Source organism: Lepisosteus platostomus, unplaced genomic scaffold (assembly GCF_059453375.1).
Source record: "Lepisosteus platostomus isolate fLepPlt1 unplaced genomic scaffold, fLepPlt1.hap1 Scaffold_74_H1, whole genome shotgun sequence".
Taxonomy (NCBI): domain Eukaryota; kingdom Metazoa; phylum Chordata; class Actinopteri; order Semionotiformes; family Lepisosteidae; genus Lepisosteus; species Lepisosteus platostomus.
Genome location: NW_028291686.1, coordinates 171348 through 194119, shown reverse-complemented (window position 1 = coordinate 194119; position 22772 = coordinate 171348). Strand labels below are relative to the sequence as shown.

Sequence of the window (22772 nt, the reverse complement as noted above, 5' to 3'; positions counted from 1 at the left end):
GGTCTGAATACCAGCTGTGCCTCTCTCCGTGTCTTGTTGTGCCAAATGTATCATTTCAGACAAACATGTACAGCTTGGTTCAGTTTAATGCAAGAATTCATTTCCTTTCTGGAATAACTTGTTTTTGAAGAAATCCATACAGCTTGTTAAAGATGAAATCAATTTCTTGGTTGTCAGTGAAAAAATATTGCTGGCTACAAGAAGCGCAAACGATTGTTTTCTTTGACCATAAACCTGCAAATGTAGGGAGCACAAAAGACCGTCAGACTCTGTGGAGCAATCGGTTAGTGCTTTTGGCTGTTAACTGAAAGGTTGGTGGTTCAAGCCCCTCTGGTATGCATGTCTCAGTTTTTCCAATGTAAACATCATCACCATCGCTAAAGAAGATGGCGCAGAAGGCTCCACAGCCGAAACGTTGTGCTTCTTTTTTTCTCTTTTCAGCATGGAGTAAACCTTTGCTTTATCCTTTGCAGCCTAAGCATGCTGACGCAGCTACCTTTCTCTTAACGCGCCTCAATCATTATTCACCAAAACGATCAGCAGAATAAGTCGCCTTTGTGGTGATGTCACTCCTCTGCTTCACAAATGTCCTTAGTGACGGGCCATTTCTTTCTGCCATTTTTCCGGAGCGGTTATTGATTGCTCCATCATTTCCCTCTTACTTTCCATCACTAGATTGAAAAAAAAAACAGAAACAGGCTGACAGGACGACAATCAAATTGCAAAAACTCATCAAAGCACTCGATAGAGTATTTGAATCCACAAGTAGCTACGAGCAACTTTGTCTTGGCTTGCATGAATGTCGGAAAATGTCAAAAAGAAAAAGATGGTGGCTTTTTCATATTCGTTCTTTTATTTTTAGCTCGTTGGCTCTTCTGTCCATTGTCCTCCTGCCTGGCTCTTGACCTGTGACTGTCTGAACGCACACAGTAGACTTTCATGCGGGGGATTTGTCCTGAGCCTCTGTGAAAGACCCACCCACCCCCATAAATAACTGCTCTAGAAACACATGAATGCAAAACTAAACCACAGCTTAAAGAGGAGCTTGTCATGACCGCCAGGCAGTTAAGACCAACTCTTAAGCGATCTAATCAGCACCAGCAGTGGGTGATTATTAACAAACGCTGCCGCACGAGTTAACCCACCTGCACACACTCCACCGTGCGGTACACAGTGCTATTTTTACCATCTTTACCTGCTTCCCGCTGCTCGGTATTGAGTCTATTCCTTGAGAGCTCTACCTGGCGTTTTTTCCATTACCTCGTTTATTCTGGATATTGGACTCCCCTTCTGCCTTTTTGACTTTGGACCTCGCCTCTCACCTCGGACTGTTTGCCACCAGTGTTCTCCCTGGATTACGACTTACCTTACGCCTCTTGACCACGAAACAAAGCAAAGCAGAGCAAAACAAAACGAACAAACGAAAACCCTCACGTCCCGCACTTGCATATAACGCTGTTACGTGCCCAAGCGGTATTGTACGTCATCCTAGCACTGCACCCCGGGTCGTACGGTATATGGGAACGAGCACACGCCACGAATCGTCTCGAATCACTCCCTACAGCTGTAAGGCGCCTTGAAGCGTGCACCCCCAACATTCTTCTTTGCGCATCTGTGAAAGGTAAACTGTTGAACAAACTCTGAACCAGCTCTAAGGAAACTAATCCGATTAGACGTTACTTTGACTCATCTTTTTACGCTCAGTGCTGGATTGCTCAAACTCCAGCTAGGGTTAGGGTTAGCATTCCCACGCTACTTAGACACTTTGTTTACGCTCAGTGCTGGATTTTGGGAACTTCAGGATGAGTGGGAATTTTCTCCTATCTGTCAATTCTGTTTTGTTTTGGAGACTCTTGGCTGCCTATGTTGTACAGGGCAGCGTGAAGGAAACATTTTCCAAAACTGTGTCAGCTCAAAAGTTGTAAGAAAACCTCTCCAGCTGCTTTAACTCTCTTCATTTTTGTCATTTAATGTGACACTCGATGTATAACTGGAGCCTCACATATGCAAATGGTGAGGCTCCAGTTCGACACCACTTTACAGTATATGACAAAAGCATGGCAGACTGTGCCGGGCCGGCAGATAACTTCCGCTTATTTTTACCATATTAAACATTGGAAATCTTCCCACTTGTATTTGTGACACTTGATTTTGGCTCCACCTAAAACACTCTTAAATCTTCAAACACTTTTCTCTTCTCCCGCAACACTCTTGTCTGTCGGCACTATGTGGCAGCGTTGCATGACAACCCCTCTCACCACGGAAAGGAACCTAACAGCTTTGTTAAGAGAGGAGAAAAGGACCTAGCCAGTACGGGGCTCGAACCCGTGACCTTGGCGTTATTAGCACCACGCTCGAACCAACTGAGCTAACCGGCCTCACAACAGTGCTCCTCTCTGTGCTGCAAAAAATCGAACTCAGGGAATTTCTTTTGTCCTCCTTTGAATAGAAAGCCGTGTAATTCAGTGTACGGGCTTTCTCGTGCAGTTTCATGTTTCTTGTAACCCAAATCCTACACTGGCCTGAAGTGCCCCCCCATTTCACAGCATTTTTCAGCTGATTTAAAATGTACCTAAAGGAGAAGCATTATTGAAGACCATCAATTACCAAGAGCTTTTGTCAAAGGTTTTGGTGGTCATTTTGAATGACCACAGAGCGCTGTGACCTCGGTTTTACATCTCATCCAAAAGACAGCGCCCTTTAACAACACAGCATCTCCGTCACTATACTGGGGCATTGGGACCTGCACAGACCTCAGGGTGAGCGCCCCCCCGCCGGCACCATTAACACCGCTTCCAGCTGGAAGCTTTGTTTTTCCCTGTAGCTCACCCTCATCCGGGTACTAACCTGGCGCACACCTGCTTAGCTTCAGTGGGTTTTCAGTTGCGAGTTGCAAGGGGATGCAAGTGATGGAGCCGCTCGCTGCAAAAGCCACTGCATTGGCCAGGAATCAAACCCGAGCCTCCCGCGTGGCAGGCGAGAATTCTACCACTGAACCACCAATGCTCAGTGCCTGGGCCTTCAAAAAAGACGCTTTTTTGGTGCTCTGTGCAAAAAGCGTCGACATCTGCTTCCAGCTGCAAAATGCCATTCGCAGACGCTGAAGAATTTATTTCCAAGGCAGCAGGGCCAAGCAATTTAGCGTATTTATAGTACCAGGAAAGGAGAAGCAGCACTTTGCCTTTGCCGCGCAGGCACAAGGAGACGTGTGGCAGACGCCGTAGTCGGCAGGATTCGAATCTGCGCGGGGAGCTCTCAACGGATTTCAAGTCCATCGCCTCAACCACTCGGCCACGACTACAGCGAGCTCACCCCCGCCGCATTCCTCCTATAATCTAACACGGAGTGCGAGGTGGCTGCGGAAACGTTTTCAAAGTCGCTCTCCATTAAAAATAAATAAATACCTTTGACAAAATAAGTGCCGGCAGACAGACATGCCTCAGAGGGTTTAAGGCTGGCTTCACGTTCAAATGATAAAGTATCCCCATCCGGATGTCAAAATGCAACTTTGGCAGACAGAAAAAACATCAACAAACCACAAATGTGGACAAGGATTTTACAAGCTGCACCACACTGCACTTTCCAAAGCATTTACATTCCTGTTAGACGCAGGAATTGCCTTTGATTTGCGCGCTTACAAACGCCATGGAAAACGAAACAAAACTAAAGCCCTCAGCTCCTGCACTTGATTATAATGCCGTTACGTGTCGAAGCAGGAATTTATGTCATCCTACCACTGCAACACGGGGAATAGAGGGAAATGAGCACACGCTACGTACGTCTCAATCACTCCCTAGAGTCATAAGGCGCATTGAAGGGTGCACCCCCATCATTAATCGTTGCGCCTCTGTGAAAGGAAAGCTCTTGAGCAGTCTTTGAAACAGCTCGGATCAAACACTTGATTGCTTCCATGTGCATCTGGAGCCCATTTCTTATTTTCACTTCACGCCGCCCAAACCATTTCTAAAACAGGAGATTCGGGTTTGGGAATGCGCCCTGCCCTACGAATAAAACAGGTCTACGGGTCTGAAACCTGCTCCACGGAAAACAGTTCTGTTGCGCTTTTGATCAAAGGGAGATTCGCTGTTCTTACTTTTTGATGACATAACACCCAAAGGGGCTCCTTTGGAGCTGTATTCCAACCAGCATCCTAAAGTTTCTTGGCGGTATCCTTTACAGTCCTCTGTTCGGTCGACAAGGGACAGAAGGGGGCAGCTTTCCTCACACATACAGTGCAATGTACTGTACTGTTCCCATTCATTGAATTCGCAGTTCTGCATCAGACCTCTAACTCGTTACATTAGCTTGGATTTAAGCCACGAAGCAGGCTTCTACTGTATAAACGTCTAGAGGAATCACAAACTATTTGAGAGGCCATCATCCCAGGGGGAACTGACAAAGTCTATCCCTAAACACCTAGTGCAGTCTCTCGAGAGACTGTCAAAAATCGCTTTCTCCGTTTGCGTTGCAAGTAAGTGAAAAGGCGGTCTCAACCCAGAGCCACTTGGCAGCAGCGGCATGTAAATACTGTTACTGTCACTGCTCGATACCGACGTTAGCCTACTATACCATGTTCAGCCACCGCTAGAAAATGTACGGCTCTAGTACCGGAGCAAAGAACAGGAGGGCCAACACCGAACAGGCAAATGTGTCAGACATGGAGAGCAACAAGGATGGGATTCAACCCCATGTGTGTAGAGCACAACGGATTAGCAGTCCATCGCCTTAACCACTCGGCCACCTCATCTAGGAAACTGGGCTGTCCTGACATGGGTTGGCGCACTCCAGTTGATCTTTTTCTTTTTTTTCCCTCATACTCGAGGGTCATTTTCCTGTTCCACATGCGATTTCAACATTTTCCTTGGGAGATGTCAAGCCAGCAAGCCACTGCTGTGGTTCAGTGGCCAGTGTGGAGTTCAGTGGCCCTGTTGTACACAGAAAGCACATTGAGCTCCTTGGACATGAAAAGTTCCAGATAAAAGCCATTTGTCATCCTTTCTCTTGGTGTCGATGTTGCTATTGTATGTAAAGGTGGCAACTTGCTCAGCGAGCAGGCGGAGCACACACCGAATGCAGATGTGTCTGAGTGGTGTGTCCAAGTGGCTGCAAAAGGACAGCACTCCCGGGGCGCTGTGGCTTAGTTGGTTAAAGCGCCTGTCTAGTAAACAGAAAATCCTGGGTCCGAATCCCAGCGGTGCCTTTTTTTGTTCTGTGTTCTCGAACAGAACTGGTCATTATGGACAACCGCATACGTCTAGACTTAATTAAATGCAAGTATTCATTTCCTGTCTTGAACGACTTGTTTTTCTTAAAATGGATGCAACTTGCAAAACATGAAATACAAACCTCGCTAATCAGCGCTCGCGGCTGGCAAAAAAAAAAGAAGTCAGCAATGTTTTTTTCTTTAACCTTAAGCCTGCTAATGGAGAAGAACCTAGTCGCCACATCACATACATCCGTTTCAACGATAAGAAGGTAACAACTATCCTCACTCCAGAGTAAATCTCACGTTGAGGGCATATTTTTTTCCACTTTACCATGAGTCGGGCTCAGCTGCACAGAGGCGAGAGCAGAGCAATGAGGTCAGGGGGATAGGGGAGTCACACGCTGGCGGTTTGAACACGCGGAAGATCACTGAGGGATCCACAGTATGTGGACCCTCCGTGCGCCATCATTCCACACTCCAGACTCTGAATCCTGCCATCCGAGTTAAGATCTCGGCGGAACCTGAGGCGCAGTTCTTTCTTAAAACGTAATCTGGTGAGCATTTCTAGAATCGTAATTGTATAGATGCAGCCTTTAATATGTTGCTAGGTTAAAATTTATGACTTCTTGAACTTCAGTAGGCAACTGCCCTCTTGATTTCGAATTTATTTTCTTTATTACAGGGGCGCTTTTATGATGACAGAGTCAAGTTCAGGTACTTTGCTTGATGGAGGAAGCTCATTTCGGACTCTGTGATCTGCTCACCTGGAAAGGTTTGCTGTACTACTACAAGAGAGAAGTAGAGTCTGGAGGAAGGGACAATTTTATGATGCTTTGGAAGGTAATGTTTTTTTTTTCTTTGAAATCGAAATGAATCAGAATATCAGTGCAAAAGACAAACTCTTGGTTTGGTTTAAAGAGATATGGTTTTAAAACAGACAAAATGTAGAAAACAGGTGTTTCTCACTTTTGGAAAAGAATGGACCGGGGGTAATATTTTACTAGTTGCAGTGCTAAGCTCACTGGGTTACAGCCTTGCAGTGTCACAGGAGGGCCAGTGGTGCAATGGATAATGTGTCTGACTATGGATTAAGAGTTTGGAGGTTCGACTCCTGTCTGGCGCTGGTTGTTTTTAAACACATCAGCCTACTCCCTAAGTAGTCTGTGCTACTTACTGCATTGTAATCGTACCCAGTAAGAGATTTCCTTCATGTAAATGAACTGCACCTGACAGCTTTAGAAAAACACCTGGGCTCAGTACGGTGCTGAGAGCTCAAGTTGTGTATAATGTAATAATTTAAGCAGAATAGATTCTAATAATATAATGATCCAGTGTGTTGCACTACTTCACTGCTTCACTGCTCTATGCCGTCTGGAAATAAATCCTCAGACAACTTACTGCCCTGGGCATGTACCAATAAATTACAGGAGCACATCTATATATCACTGCGTTGAAGCAGGAGACACAATCACTGCAAATACATCCTAAATACAGTGTTCCAGCACCTTTGACCTCATCCAGAACGTATCATTTCTTGAAAGGAATTGCTGTCCAGATGCACATCTGAATCCCAAACAGAATCTCTAGTAAAATACGATCATTTGTGAAACAGGTAAATGTCTCAGGGGCCCATTCCTCATTCTCAAGACACATGTATGCAGTACGTACATCATGCATTGAGCAATAGGGATTAAAGACACCACAGGTAAGGTTAGAAGACATTCTGACTATATTCTAAAATATTGGACTCATATTCTTATGATGGCAGACATGATGCTGTGTTTAAAACCGGGGTTAATGGACATTATATGACTGTCAATTCTGTTTTGTTTTGGAGACTCTTGGCTGCCTATGTGGTACAGTGCAGCGTGAAGAAAACATTTTCCAAAACTGTGTCAGCTCAAAAGTTGTAAGAAAATCTTTCCAGCTGCTTTAACTCTCTTCATTTTTGTCATTTAATTGTCTGTCGGCACTATGTAGCAGCGTTGCATGACAACCCATCTCACCACGGAAAGGAACCTAACAGCTTTTGTAAGAGAGGAGAAAAGGACCTGGCCCGTACGGGACTCGAACCCACAACCTTGGTGTTATTAGCTCTAACCAACTGAGCTAACCAGCCTCACGACAGCAATCCTCTCTGTGCTGCAAAAAATCGAACTCAGGGAATTTCTTTTGCCCTCCTTTGAATTGAAAGCCGTGTAATTCAGTGTACGGGCTTTCTCATGCAGTTTTATAGTTCTTGTAACCCAAATCCTACACTGGCGTGAAGTGACCCCCCATTTCACAGCATTTTTCAGCTGATTTAAAATGTACCTAAAGGAGAAGCATTATTGAAGACCATCAATTACCAAGAGCTTTTGTCAAAGGTTTTGGTGGTCATTTTTAATGACCACAGAGCGCTGTGACCTCGGTTTTACATCTCATCCAAGAGACAGCGCCCTTTTACAACACAGCGTCTCCGTCACTATGCTGGGGCATTGGGACCCGCACAGACCTCAGGGTGAGCGCCCCCCCGCCGGCACCATTAACACCGCTTCCAGCTGGAAACTTTGTTTTTCCCTGTAGCTTACCCTCATCCGGGTACTGACCTGGCTCACACCTGCTTAGCTTCAGTGGGTTTTCAGTTGCGAGTTGCAAGGGGATGCAAGTGATGGAGCCGCTCGCTGCAAAAGCCACTGCTTTGGCTGGGAATCGAACCAGAGCCTCCCGCGTGAGAAGCGAGAATTCTACCACTGAACCAACAATGCTCAGTGCCCAGGCCTTCAAAAAAGACGTTTTTTTGGTGCTCTGTTAAAAAAGCGTCGACATTACCTCTTTCAAAAGGCTTCACTTTCCTAGTCACATTCCAAGGCTCATTGAACCCGGGCTGTTTCCTCCAGCGGTATAGTATTGCAGTTAGACAGCACGATGCCTGCAAGACTATGTCACGCACTGACGAGACTGTCAAAAATTGCTTTCGACGATTGTATTGCAAACCGGCGGAAGCGGGGTATTGGGAAAAGTTTTCAACTAGCAATAATTGCGCCTCGGCTAAACCTCACAGGCTACGATACTGCCACTGCGCAAAGCTGACGGTTGCCAGGCAACCGCGGGGATCCTATGGAAATCGTTATCGATCGTCTCATGGCATGTCGTTGCGGTAACGCTTCATATTTGTTGTCTTCTTCTTCTAGCTTGAGGTTTTGAAGAATTTCATGACAGACAAGGGCTCCGTTGGGAACAAAGAAACCCGTTGATTCTTTTCAGCAGCAGAAATACAACCCTTTAAATACAAGATGACAGAACAATGACGAAGGGCATGCCGTGAGGAACTCATGCACTACAGAGGAAAGGGGGCGGGCACGTACAGTTCACATTCGAGCCACAAGTACTCTTCTCGGATGTTGCATAAACAAATCCTAACGTCTTGAAAGCATTGCAGCATGTTTGTGTCCCACTTCCCGTGGCTGCAGGACGACTGACACGAACGGACAAACACAATTTGTGGCGTTTAGCGTGACATAGTCTTGCAGGCATCGTGCTGTCTCACTGCAATACTATACCGCTGGTGGAAACAGCCCGGGTTCGATGAGCCTTGGAATGTGACTAGGACAGTGAAGCCTTTTGAAAGAGGTAAAGCACTGCACAACGGAAGTGAGGGAGAATCTTACAGGGGATTCTGAGCGGTGTCTGCATACACGCAGCCCGATACGGGTGCTGAAAGCTTGAGCTACTCTCAATGTCATGCTGCCTTTCCTCGGAGTAAATCTGTTACATTGAAAGAATGCTTCTCGCAGGTTCAAAAAGGGAGGTCCCTTGTTAATTGGAGAAATCAATGATTTCGAATGAATTCTGTATGCGTTAAAAGACAGCTATACACAGAAAACATGCAGGACACTGCTCATGATGTTTCCCGAGCCGAAACACAGTGCGTTTTTCCAAGCCATCTGACAAAGCCCGCCCACTGAAAACTGCAGCAGATCGTGTAAAGACGTTCAACTTTGTAACTACTGCACGCACAGGAAGCAGAATAAATTCCTCTTTTCAAACTGTCAAAGGTTTGCTTTGCGAACGCTGCAGGACATCGCACAATCTCTTTTGAACGGGGACAAACGATTTCTTATGGGGCGCAGTAAGACAAGTACAGACAATTAAAAAGCTCCACTCATGCCGACGATGCAGCATGAAGAAGCGCAACCTAACGTTTGACAGACAAAAGCCGGGCGCCCTACGAGCAATATGAAATCAAACTGACAGCACACGGCGTTTCGCGCTGACTCAAAAGTGATCTCGACAGACGCTGTTCTCTGCATAACGCTGAAAGAGCTAAAGAGCGTTTCTGTTGAGACGTAAGAAGCTTGTTTCTTTCTACCATGATGTTACCATGACAAAATCTGTCTTTAAACACCTTGCTCAGTCTCTGACGAGACTGTCGAAAATTGTTTTCGCCGATTGTATTGCAAACCGGCGGAAGCGGGGTATTGGGAAAAGTTTTCAACTAGCAATAATCGCGCCTCGGCTAAACCTCACAGGCTACGATACTGCCACTGCGCAAAGATGACGGTTGCCAGGCAACCGCGGGGATCCTATGGAAATCGTTATCAATCGTCTCATGGCATGTCGTTGCTGTAACGCTTCATATTTGCGGCCGGACACTTCCCGCCCCCCAAAGAAAAGAGCGCCAATCAGACAGGCAGAGACCGAGGACTCACAGAGCAGACGGCCACAGTCGCCATAATAAGAGCGATTGTGAGCGATTTTGTTTTCTCTCTTTGACCAGCCCAGCTGCGCCCCACCCGAAGGCAGGGAAGCACAAAAATTGTATGGAACTCATTCATGCTCCTCTCCATGGAAATCTTTAGTAAAAGGCAAAAGATTTGTACGAGATGAAGAGAAACCAGAGTGCGTGGCAGCACAGCTGCAGGAGCCCAGGCCGCCTTCAAAGCCTCTGCCCTGCCGGTCGTGGTTGGCAATGCACCTGGCCTTACAAACGAGCCAGTGGGGCCCGTTCAGCTCCGGGCTCATCGCCTGCAGCTCTCGGCTTACCTGGCAGGGGAGATACCTTGATCAGCCTGTAGTTGGAGTAGTTGGATTGTTTTCTTGTTTTCTGGAAGCAGTGTTTGTTTTGCAGTTTGAGATGGCAACCTTTGGATCCCGCAAGAATGCTGTACGTTTTGAGCTTTTGGATGACCTCTTCATGGATCGTATGCAGTTCAGCAGAAAAGTGTTACAGAAGGAACTTGGCTTTGAACCTCGGCACTTGTATTTCATCTTCGCTCTCCCAGGTCAGAAAGCATTTGAGGTTGTTTTTGCTACCTATTCTCTGTTTGAACAATGTGTGGATGTGTTTGAGGCAAAAAGAGGGAAAGTTCCTGCCCTTGAGAAGATCAACTTGCAGCCTCTGACACAGAGAGAGAGGAAAATGGTGCATGTTGTTATGTTCTCGGAACTGGCAAAGACGGAGGACATTCACACCTGGCTTAAGCAGTACTGCACCGTCCACCATGGAACTGAGGTTAGAGATGTTGACGGTATAAAAACAGGAGCAAGGAAATTCGAGGTTCGCTTGCTACCGGACAATGTAAATGGAGGCTTAAGGCACCTGCCCTCTACAATCCGGCTGGGCGCCTGCAATGGCTATGTTTTTTATGTGGGACAACCAAAGGTGTGTCGGCGCTGTGGTGATGTGGGACACCTGGCATCGTCCTGCACTGTGAAATGCTGCAAGACCTGTGGCAAACAGGGACATTTAGCCTCTGACTGTTCAATGCTGCCAAAGTGCAATTTATGTGGTTCGGAAGGACACTGCCCTCAAGCCTACGCCAATAAACTCAAAATGAGAAAGGATGAGGCAGTGCTTGTTTCAGCCAAACCGGCCCGAAAAGCCAAAGCAAACAACAAGTCAAACAAAGAACCCTTGTTGGACAAAGACTCTCAGCCTCCAGCCAGGATCAGTCCTGCTGTGGCTCCGGGGCCGGTGGAAGAGAAATCCACTACGCTCCCACAACCGCAGACTGCACCAGACAAGCACGAGGGTTTGAAAACCCCCGAGAACAGCGAGGACCCCTCCCCCACTCCTGCTCCTCAGAACGAGGGCCAGTGTGGGGCCCCCCGGTGGAGCGGGTCCAGCGACGATACCCAGGATTCAGCGGAGCTGCTTTTCTTAGACTCTGCAAGTGCTACAGATGCCCTCCTCTCCTCCATCCAGTCCATCACGGAGGATCTGCAACAGCTGGTGGGTGAGGGGGAAGAGGAGACTGGTGCATCGGCTGCACCCCTTTCCCCTCAGTGCTCCCAGGAGCTGGACTTGAGGAAAAGGAAAAATGACTCTGTTTTCTCCCCGAGCGAGGAGGAAGGAGAGCATGGTGATGGGGACAGCTGGAACCCCTCCACCCCTCCTTCTACCCCCTTCCTTGAAATGGACTCCGTGAACGCTTTTACTGCTGCCACCCTGATGAAGGCTCATTCAGAGGATGGCTGGCAGGAAATTGGTAAGAAGAAAAAGAAAAAGAAGAAGGTAACAGGTGAGACCGAAGAGAAATGTGTTTTGTAAAGACTGGTTCCACTTTCTTATGTAATATGGCTCTAAACATAATTTCTCTTAACACCAGAGGTATCAATGACAGAGTTAAATGCCAGTGTGTCTTTGATTACCTCCAGCAGAGAGAGGGAGATGTGTTGATGTTGCAGGAGTGTGCTTTAGCCTATCAAGAGAGGTATAAAAGCTTTGAAGATAGGTGGGATAAAGGGCCTTCTGTTTGGTCAGGGGACAATAACAACAGAGCCTCTGGCGTGGCCATTCTTTTCAAAGGATGGGCTTTCAAATTGAAAAGTATTCAGAGGGTCATAGATGGCAGGTTGCTGTGTGTGGATGTGGAATGGGGGACCGTTAACCTGCGGCTAATCAATGTGTATTGTCCTACTGACGTGGGAGGAAGGGTGGAGCTACTCAAGGAACTCTCTCCCTTATTGTTAAGTAGCACAGACGTGATAGTGGGAGGGGATATTAATTGTATCTTAGAGCACACAGACAGGCAGTCTAGCTCTCCGATAAAATTGGATTCCAGCTCACTGGCCCTGCAAAACTTAGTTCAAGACTTTAAACTCTCAGACACATATAGATGTATATATCCCACAACAGCAGGATATACATGGTCAGGGAGGAATAGCAGCTCCAGAATTGACTATTGCTTTGTCTCAGAGAGAGTGAAAGTTGTTGGGGTCACTCTTCAGCCTGTCTTCTTCTCAGATCATCAGGCTTTAGGGTGTAGAGTGGAACTCCAGGGCGGGACTGTCTTTGGCCCAGGCCTCTGGAAACTCAACTCTAAGCTGCTAGAGAACGAGGGGGTAGTATCCCGCTACAAGGAGAAACTATCACAGTGGCTGTCCTTGCAGTGTCTGTACGGGTCAGTAGGAGAGTGGTGGGAGGAGGTGAAGATGAGGACAAAGGCCTTTTTCATGGCTGAGGGAAGGATGGCTGCTGCCAGACGGAGAGGAGTGCTAGCCAGGAAACAGAGGCAGCTGCAGCGTCTCTACACGATGCTGCACAGTGGCTTCGATGTGCTCGAGGATATCACCCTTTTAAAAAAGGACATCCGGAGCATAGCCGAAGAAAGTAGTCGAGGAGTGCTGTTAAGAAGCAGAGTGCAGTTCTTGGAAGAAAATGAGAAGTGTACTCGCTTCTTTTTCAGGAAAGTGGTAGGCTCCAAGTCTGTCATGGAAAGTGTAGTTGATGAGGAGGGACGAGAGAGAACAGAGCCGAGTGCTATCCTCTCCTGCACCAAGGCCTTCTACTCAAGACTGTACAGCTCTACAGAGGTAAAGGATGAAGAAATTCATTTTTTTACCTCAAAGCTAGAAAACGTTTTGAGTGAAGAAGATAGGGAAGTACTTGAGAGGGATTTGACAGTAGAAGAGCTGAGACAGGCTATGGAGAGCTTACAGAAGGGGAAAACTCCGGGTGCTGACGGGCTCCCTAAAGAATTTTATTGCACCTTTTGGGATCTGCTTCAGGATCCGCTACTGCTCCTATTCGAGGAAAGCTATAAGACAGAATTGCTGCCTGACTCCTTAAGAGAAGGCACTATCTCTCTCTTGTTTAAGAAAGGAGCAAAGAATGACATAAAGAACTGGAGACCCCTCAGCCTGTTAGGCGTGGACACTAAGATCCTGTCCAAAGCCCTTTTCCTGCGCCTACAAAATTTGACAACCTGGCCTTGTTGAGGGATGTCTGTCTGTACTCAGAGGATCGCTCCCTCCCTCTGTGCATTTTAGGTGTAGACCTAGAAAAGGCCTTTGACCGCCTAAACCGGCAGTACTTAACATTGGTACTTGAGCACATGAATTTTGGCCCCATCATGAGAAAGTGGATTAACCTGCTGTACACAGGTAGCAACAGCAGAGTAATTGTTAATGGCAATAGATCACGCCCCTTTGAAGTCTGTTCAGAGGTGAGGCAGGCCTGCCCATTATCCCCCTTGTTATTCGTTTTGGCTATGGAGCCCTTAGCCTGTGCCTTGCGCCAGGATCAGGCCATTAATGGGATACCAGTGCCTGGAAGTGGGGGAGGAGAGGTAGAGACATCTCTATACATGGATGACGTCACCCTGCTCCTCTCTGACAATGCCTCAATTAGCAGAGCTCTGCAGTGCTGTGATCGTTTCTCTTTGGCTTCATCCGCAAAAATTAACAAATCTAAGAGTGAGATTTTTTATCAGAACTGGAGGGAGCCAAAAGAAGGACATGATCTCAGGCTGCAAGAGAAGAGAATTAATTTACAGGTGCCATTCCCCGGCATTGTGGCCATTGTCGGTGCTCACACGCGATAAGATAAGGCGGAGGAGAGGGGGGCATGCCCAGCGGCAGACATTCAAGGAGGGGGCAGTGCGAGGTGAGGTGAGGTGAGGTGCGACACCCCGGAGCCCCGACGCAGCTAATGCATCGACTGGCATCGAAAGGACGTGTGCGCACGGAGCGAGCCTTCCCTGCGGCGGAGCGCGGGAACTTTCTCCCCCCCTCCCGCTGCAGGAGTTGTGTGCGCTGCAGCGGTGCCGAGAGAAAAGCACAGAAGGCAGCAGGCTCTGGAGAGCAGGTAAGAGACGGAGCCTTGTGGGCAGGCGAGCAGGCCCGTTTTTTGGAAATTGCTGAAAAGGTTTGTTCGGTGTGTGGCAGGCGCACGTCGCGAGCTTGCGTGGCGATCTGCCGGTCTGGAGTTATGCAAATGAGGCCGAATTGCATCCCGGGACATGCTGCGAATGCGCAACGGTGACTGCAGATGTGTAGGAAACGGTGCGCTCGTTTTCTTGTTTTGCCCACACTTTTGAGTGTTAGTGTGGCGTGTGAGTGTGCGAAAGAGTGGGCCCAGCAGGAGGCGGTGGCGTGCAGGGCGAGGAGGTGGCCTAGGCTGCGCAATTTGTGCTGTGGGTGCGGGCCTCTTGCAACTTGGTTTATTTGGTTTATTTATGGTTCGCATAAATAAAACCGTAAAAGAGGAATTTATTCTGCTTCCTGTGCGTGCAGTAGTTACAAAGTTGAACGTCTTTACACGATCTGCTGCAGTTTTCAGTGGGCGGGCTTTGTCAGATGGCTTGGGAAAACGCACTGTGTTTCGGCTCTGGAAACATCATGAGCAGTGTCCTGCATGTTTTCTGTGTATAGCTGTCTTTTAACGCATACAGAATTCATTCGAAATCATTGATTTCTCCAATTAACAAGGGTCCCTTTTTGAACCTGCCAGAAGCATTCTTTCAATGTAACAGATTTACTCCGGGGAAAGGCAGCATGACATTGAGAGTAGCTCAAGCTTTCAGCACCCGTATCGGACTGCGTGTATGCAGACACCGCTCAGAATCCCCTGTAAGATTCTCCTTCAATTCCGTTTTGCAGTGCTTTAGCTCTTTCAAAAGGCTGCGCTTTGCTAGTCACAATCCAAGGCTCATGACAGCATTTGAAACCAATCGCCACTGCGTTGGCCGGGAATCAAACCCGGGTCAACTGCTTGGAAGGCAGTTATGCTCACCACTATACCACCAATGCACGCCCTCAGGAGCCCTGCAGGACACCACCAGAGAATGCTCACGATTTCGGAAGCTGTCTCTGGGACGTGCTGATTCCACACATCCTGAATAAATCATGATATTGTTAGTTGCTGTAGCTAGACGTTCAAATGAGTTTCATGGCCAGATGGACTGTTTCCTCCAGCGGTATAGTATTGCAGTGAGACAGCACGATGCCTGCAAGACTATGTCACGCTAAATGCCACAGATTGTGTTTGTGTTGGACAGTTGGACCCTACAGTTGGACCCTCGTCGACAACCTGAATAGCTTTTTCAGAAGCAGTGCTGGACCGGGAACGAACCAGCTTCTTCCCAGGCAGAAGAGTGACTTGTGAGGACTCGCGGTCACACTCTGTGCATAGAGACTTTCTACCAGCCAGCCGGACTGCTGGTAGATCCCCTCGGAGCAACGACTGCCCTGCGCGCCGCAGTCAGATTCCTCCGCCCGTCCTACTCCGAGCTGCACCTTGACTGGTTGGCCGGTAGCCAGAGGACGCCGGGACAACGCCCATTGGACAACTGCTGGAACAGAGGCTGCAACAGAGCCTGTCAGCTGGTTTGGTGTTCGTGCCGGGAAATTCCAAATCCATACACAGTGGATAAGTAAACCCCATGTTCTACATTGCGTCTCGAGAATTCAATTGTACCTCAACACAAGTTGTTATCAATTTAATTCATGAGTAATGTATTTACTTCCGAGTTTAGAGTAACAGTGGGTAATAACACTGATTAGCGATTTGGTAACCGAACGATATATATTGACATATATTCTCTGTTGTGTATCTCTTTGTGTTTGCATCTCTTCGGGATTATATACCTTGTATATTGATAACCCTCACAGTAAGGTCTGCCACTCGTATCCAGGCAGACTAGTATATGTTTGGTGCACAATTTATATTAATAAATGTATCTAGTGTATTGAACCCCTGTGTGTGCGTTGTTAGTTGTTCTGACGATTGATTTTCTAAAAGCCCCAACGAACAACCTTGTGATTACTGCTACAATTAATAATTGTCTCAGTGAACCCATCAAACCATTACATTTAATGGCGTCCCTGGGTGGGCGAGTTTAGAATGAAATGAGAATCAGTCGCACAGAATAACTGAAGTTCAGCACAGCACCGCGGCTTCTATACGCGAATACCGGGTGTGCTGATAACTGCGTAAAGAAATCCCCCTGTTTTCTAGCGTTTAGTGTAACGTGTGCTGATTGGAAATCCATCTGCTCGGGTGTCTAGATTCCATACTGTATTTTGGAAAAAGAAAAAAAAAAGTAATACTCTTAAAGTTTCTCTGACGTAATGACAATGGCTGCTAAAATGTCTGAAGTGGAGTCGCTTATAAGTACTATTTCTAGCGACGACAATCCTGGTTACTGGAGTGGTATCGAAAAGTTGAACTTTGATGATATTGAGAAGCTGCAAGTAGATTTAGTAGCTAAGGTAGCGAACCAGCTTAACACAGGAGTGTCTGTGAACGCAGTTCTGGTCCTATCAAGTTTCACCTTAAATCTAGCTAAACAGCTGGAACTGTCTTTGTCTGAGCTGACAAAGTTTCAAAAGCTTCAGGGAACGCTAGAAAGATATAAGGCGGAGCGAGTTGAGTTGTTGGATATAATCAGAGAAAAGAGAGTGAAAAATGAGGAAAGTGAAGACTGACTCAGGGAAGTTTTAGGTAAATTAGATGACTTGTCTGCTAGAGAAACTGCGGCTGAGGTAGCTAGGAGAGACCTGGAAGCGAGCTCGAAAGAAAAAGAAAAAGAAATTGAGAGTTTAAATGAGCTCAGCCAGGAAAGGCAAAAGGAGTCAGATGCTGCCGTACTGGAAGCAAAATAGACTAGATCCCACTTGCATGCCAGCCCACCTAGCAGCCCGGAGCGCTCAACCAGCGCGCCGGGAGGAGGTTTCTCCCGGCCAGGGTCTGTGGTCGGATCGGCATGGGGGAGATCGCCGAGTCCTGCGCGAAACGCAAGGGCGAGTCAATTCAGGCATAGACCCCCTGCTCCTGATCACGGCCGTCTCCCTGCCCGCGGAGAAACCATAAAAATTAACCTCCACTCCCTGAGGCAGTTAGCCAAAGATGTAGAAAGGTTTGACCCGTCAGTGTCAGGGAATAATGTGGAGACCTACATCGATGAGCTGAGATATACTTTGCAGTTTATGCCCGAAGCGTCCGAACAGGAAAAGGCTATGTAAGTAAGGAAAACTACCAGCCGAGCGGTCCACGAGTGGATGTCTAGACAAGGACCGGAGGTCTGTAATAGCTTTGAGGAGCTGTGTCAGGCAATGATCGGAGAATTTTCGGCTTTTATCGATCCCATAGCTGCCGTGGCTGCTGTGCACCATATTAAGCACGAAAAAGCTGAAGCCCCTCGCGACTATTATCAGAGGCTTAGGCGCACTTATTTTACAGGGCGGAATGACGAGGGTTGCGAAGAGAACGTGAATTTCAAAGGTTTATTCATTGCTAATCTGCATCCCTCAGTCAGGAAAATGATTGTGATGCACACACAGCGATGAAAATGTCTGACATTAGAAGGTTGGCTCAAAAAGCCTGGGGAGCTGAAGTCTCTGCTTCCTCAGAGCGAAAACCTGCTAAAACGGCCGTGTTCGCCACTAAAGCCAGCAGGGTTGACGACTCGCCTCAGCTCGAGGCAGCTGAGGTTCCTGAGCTCGCTAAGCCCCGGCGCAAAATAGGCAGGCAGGACCGCACTAAGCGTCAGAGCCGCCGTGAGCGCTACGGGGAAGGCAAGGGCTCAGGCAGAGCCTATCATAAGACTGGACGAAGGGAGTCGACTGCAGCCCGCCTGGCCAGGCTTGAACAAGCCCTGCCTGAGAGATCAGGACAGGGTAAACCTTCCGCACCGAATGCCGGAAGTGTGAATGAGCTTAGGGGGACCACGCCCCTTCTCACTGGAGGAGGCGGGGATCCGTCCCAAGCCCCTCCCTCAGTCTATCTGATTGGGTGGGAGGGTTCCTGCCTGGAAGAAGGCTGTGACTCTGAGTTGGGCGCTGACCCCGCCCCTGAAGTCAAAGAAAAGGCAGGCTTCCAACAATTCTTAGGGAATCTCAGCCAGAAAGGCAAAGCAAGGCGTATTTATATCAAGGTTTCTCTTGAAAACGTCTTAGATAGAGAAGCACTGATTGACACTGGGTCTGAAATTAGTTTGATGTCAGCCGATCTACTCAGCGAGCTCAAACGAGTAGCGAAAGGAAAAGGCATCAGACTTAAGGTAGAACCGTGTAAGATAGATATTTCCAGCTATACCCAGGATCATGCCAGGATCACACACCGAGTGTGGGTGGCACTTAGGTTCGGGCCAATGAACGTGGTGCATCCTGTTTACATCTCTAGGTTAAAAACAGAGCCACTACTCATTGGCCAAGACCTGCTTGACAGGCTGGAGCCTCTGGTGGACTGCCAGCGTGGAAAATTGTGGACTCAGGTCAAAAACCCTAAGCCTGTTGCACAGCAAAAAGGGGGATTCAGTGGTTATGCTGTGATCACACAGTGCCCACTGAACACTATAGCTGAGTTGGAGGTTCCTCCTGGTTCCTCTGGACGAGAATAAATGTCTCTTCTTGCTTTCCAAAACTACAGGGAAGTCCTGCCCAGGCCAGCACTCCCACGGTCTCCCAACTACAGGAGCAGTGCTCCGAGCAGCTGCTTGACCCGCCAGGTAAAGCACACCCCCTTTTCATCCCTGAAGAAGAGTGGATCTCCCTGTCCGGTAATGAATGGGAGTCCTTTCTGTGCACCCTGGTACCTCAGGGGGTCCAGGACTACCACCCCATGGTGGTGGGAGGGGGTCCAGGTGGCAGAAGTGCAGGTTGATGATGTAATTCTTAGCCTCAGCTCTGAGAAGTCCATAATCAGTGAAGGTCTGTTCGAGGACCTGTCGCGAAGCTGTCTGGTGACCCTGGTGACGCAGTCACAGGTTCTGTGGTGGGCACCCCCACCTCATAGGTCCATTTGGAGCAAAGGAAGCTGTGTAGCTTCCATCTCCATCGGAAAAAGGAAGTTTGCTCACTACTTCCAGGTAGCACCTCAGCTGACCCATTCGGTCTGCATTGGTGCAGACCTATTGGTTCGACTGGGCGCCCAGCTGGACACAGTAAACAGTGTGCTGTGGAAACGGGTGGACCCAGATGCCCACTCTCTAAGCGGTGACCCCGAGAACATTCGGTCAGGTCAGACGATTCCTCAGGCCTGCCAGGTAGTAAACGAATCAGACCTGATCGTTCCTGCGTCAACAGCAGGGTTTCCGGTACGCCTTGTCCTAAAGAAGGGACAGAGAATAGACGCTGAGATGGTTTTCTTCCAACCATCAGCTCAGTTTATCAGACTGAACCTAGCAGTCTGTTGTACCCCCAGACTGGAACGGAATGGCCGAGCCACCTGCCTGTTGGTGCAGAACATAGCAAAACAAGATGTCAAAATCCCTGCTCGCACTGACATGGGACTGGAATTGACAATAGTTTCTATGATTTCGAACTGGCCATCCCAGTACTGGGGCAGCTCCCTGGTCCCTTGGCTTCATAAAAACGCCACTGTAATAAAGAAATTAAATCCAAAATCAAGAGGGCAGTTGCCTACTGAAATACAAGAAGTCATCAATTTTAACCTAGCAACACATTAAAGGCTGCATCTATACAAGTACGATTCTAGAAATGCTCACCAGATTACGTTTTAAGAAGGAACTGCGCTTCAGGTTCTGCCGAGATCTTAACTCGGATGGCAGGATTCAGAGTCCGGAGTGCGGACTGATTGCGCACGGAGGGTCCATATACTGTGGATCCCTCAGTGATCTTCCGCGTGTTCAAACAGCCAGCGTGTGACTCCCCTGTCCCCGTGACCTCATTGCTCTGCTCTCTCCTCTGTGCAGCCGAGCCCGATTCACGGTAAAGTGAAAAAAAATATGCCCTCAACGTGAGATTTACTCTGGAGCGAGGATAGATGTTACCTTTTTATCATTGAACAGGATGTATGTGATGTGGCGACTAGGTTCAATTTTGTATCCTCTTTAAAAGATTAAGGACTGGGGTGAGCGTGATTTACCACCCTTTCAGCTAAGAACCCGACGTGCGCACCGTTTAAGCTGCATAGACTCGGTCGTTTAACTCTTCTCCATTAGCAGGGTTAAGGTTAAAGAAAAAAAACATTGCTGACTTCTTTTTTTTTTTGCCAGCTGCTAGCGCTGATTAGCAAGGTTTGTATTTCATGTTTTGCAAGTTGCATCCATTTTAAGAAAAACAAGTCGTGTTAAAGACAGGAAATGAATACTTGCATTTAATTAAGTCTAGCTGTAGGCGGTTATCCACTGGGATTCAGACCCAGGGCCTCCTGTTTACTAGACAGGCGCTTTAACCAAGTAAGCCACAGCGCCCCGGGAGTGCTGTCCTTTTGCAGCCACTTGGACACACCGCTCAGACACATCTGCATTCGGTGTGTGCTCCGCCTGCTCGCTGAGCAAGTTGCCACCTTTACATACAATAGCAACATCGACACCAAGAGAAAGGATGACAAATGGCTTTTATCTGGAACTTTTCATGTCCAGGGAGCTCAATGTGCTTTCTGTGTACAACAGGGCCACTGAACTCCACGCTGGCCACTGAACCACAGCAGTGGCTTGCTGGCTTGACATCTCCCAAGGAAAATGTTGAAATCGCATGTGGAACAGGAAAATGACCCTCGAGTACGAGGGAAAAAAAAGAAAAAGATCATCTGGAGCGCGCCAACCCAGTTGGGACAGCCCAGTTTTGTTAACGAGGTGGCCGAGTGGTTAAGGCGATGGATTGCTAATCCATTGTGATGGGTTCAAATCCCATCCTTGTTGGTTTCCATGTCTGTTTCCATTATGTTTTTGATCCCTATTGCTCAATGCACAGTGAAATTATTGCATACATGTGTCTGACAATGAGAAATGGGCCCCTGAGACAGTCATTTGCCTGTTTCACAAATGATCGTATTTTACTAGAGATTCTGTTTGGGATTCAGATGTGCATTCGGACAGCAATCCCTTTCAAGAAATGATACGTTCTGGATGAGGTCAAAGGTGCATCATTTGGACACTTTGTGGGCTTGAAATACAAAGAAAATCATGTTCTATGGTACAAGATAAATACAAAACTTAAGCTTTTATTATAATTAGATTTGTTTATAAAGCATAAGCAATCATTTATTACATTAATATATGTAAAAATAACATTTTAGCATCATACGTTTAGTATATTTAGTCCCTAATGCTGAAAGAAATGATCATAGAACATGACTTCTAACCTTACCTGCGGTGTTTTTGATCCCTATTGCTCAATGCACAGTGAAAGCATTGCATACATGTGTCTGACAATGAGAAATGGGCCCCTGAGACAGTCATTTGCCTGTTTCACAAATGATCGTATTTTACTAGAGATTCTGTTTGGGATTCAGATGTGCATTCGGACAGCAATCCCTTTCAAGAAATGATACGTTCTGGATGAGGTCAAAGGTGCTGGAACACTGTATTTAGGATGTGTTTGCAGTTATTCTGTGTTTCTAGCTTCAACCCAGTGATATATATATATATGCTCACTGATTTTTTGGTACATGCCCAGGGCAATAATCATTATGAGGATTTATTTCCATATGTGCTAGAGGTAGTGTTGTGAAATTCTTCAACACACTGGATCGCAGGTTTAAACCTGCACTCTTACTCCTTAAATACCAACAAATGCAGATATGTAGCAATCATATTGTAGCTGACACTCATTTGCCTGTTTCACAAATGATCATATTTTACTAGAGATTCTGTTTGGGATACGGATGTGCATTCTGACAACAATCTCTTTCAAAAAATGATTTTACCTTATCGCAGCTTTGCCCCTCTTGCCTCTTTGGAAAATATCTCCATCTTGTGGTCGTTGTTGGTAATGTCTAGACAATATCTCCATCTTGTGGTCGTTGTTGGTAATGTCTAGACAATATCTCCATCATGTGGTCGTTGTTGGTAATGTCTGCTTATGCCCTTTTTTTATTTCAATTCTTTATTAGTTGATTCTAGAATCTCTACAATAGAGCTGAAAATATCAGTTTTGTAGCAGACAATATCACATTAGTTATAGTCCAATTAAGACTTTATTACCCTGTTTGTAACATAACAAATTAAAATTGATTAAAACTAAGTTTGGAACACCAGGGAACATAAAAAATGATTTTTAGGAAAACCATGAGGTTCTCTGTGTCCGATGCCTGCAAGGGGAGAAAGCTAAAATCCTTTGCTTTTTCAAAATTTGAAAATAAACATCATATAACAACAGCTTTCATTCCTAGGAGTGATAAAATAACCATTTTTGAAGACATATTAGTTTCTAAAACACTACAATAAAGTTAAAAACATCCGTTTTATATTACTTTTAGTATTTTTAGTGAAATTAGTCATTTATTGCACTATTTTTAATATAATCTCTAATTAAAAGTGAATAGAATTAAGTTTGGAGCAACAAGGAACACAAAAAAAAAAGATTTTAAGGAAAAAAATGATGTCTTCTGTGCCAG

General features: G+C 46.9%; 5 non-coding genes across 5 annotated transcripts; all 5 read right to left on the bottom strand.

Annotated features, from left to right (window-relative positions):
- Positions 1 to 2304: 2304 nt before the first annotated feature.
- Positions 2305 to 2378, bottom strand: trnai-aau (transfer RNA isoleucine (anticodon AAU)). The gene has a single exon. It is a non-coding gene; the product is annotated as a tRNA-Ile (tRNA).
- Positions 2379 to 8134: 5756 nt separating this feature from the next.
- On the bottom strand, positions 8135 to 8276 carry LOC148631708 (U4 spliceosomal RNA). Its single transcript, XR_015934587.1, has one exon. It is a non-coding gene; the product is annotated as a U4 spliceosomal RNA (small nuclear RNA).
- Positions 8277 to 9602: 1326 nt separating this feature from the next.
- Positions 9603 to 9744, bottom strand: LOC148631707 (U4 spliceosomal RNA). The gene has a single exon (XR_015934627.1). It is a non-coding gene; the product is annotated as a U4 spliceosomal RNA (small nuclear RNA).
- A 230-nt stretch (positions 9745 to 9974) lies between these two features.
- Positions 9975 to 10091, bottom strand: LOC148631706 (U5 spliceosomal RNA). The gene has a single exon (XR_015934605.1). It is a non-coding gene; the product is annotated as a U5 spliceosomal RNA (small nuclear RNA).
- A 5057-nt stretch (positions 10092 to 15148) lies between these two features.
- trnag-ucc (transfer RNA glycine (anticodon UCC)) lies at positions 15149 to 15220 on the bottom strand. Its single transcript has one exon. It is a non-coding gene; the product is annotated as a tRNA-Gly (tRNA).
- Positions 15221 to 22772: the final 7552 nt, after the last annotated feature.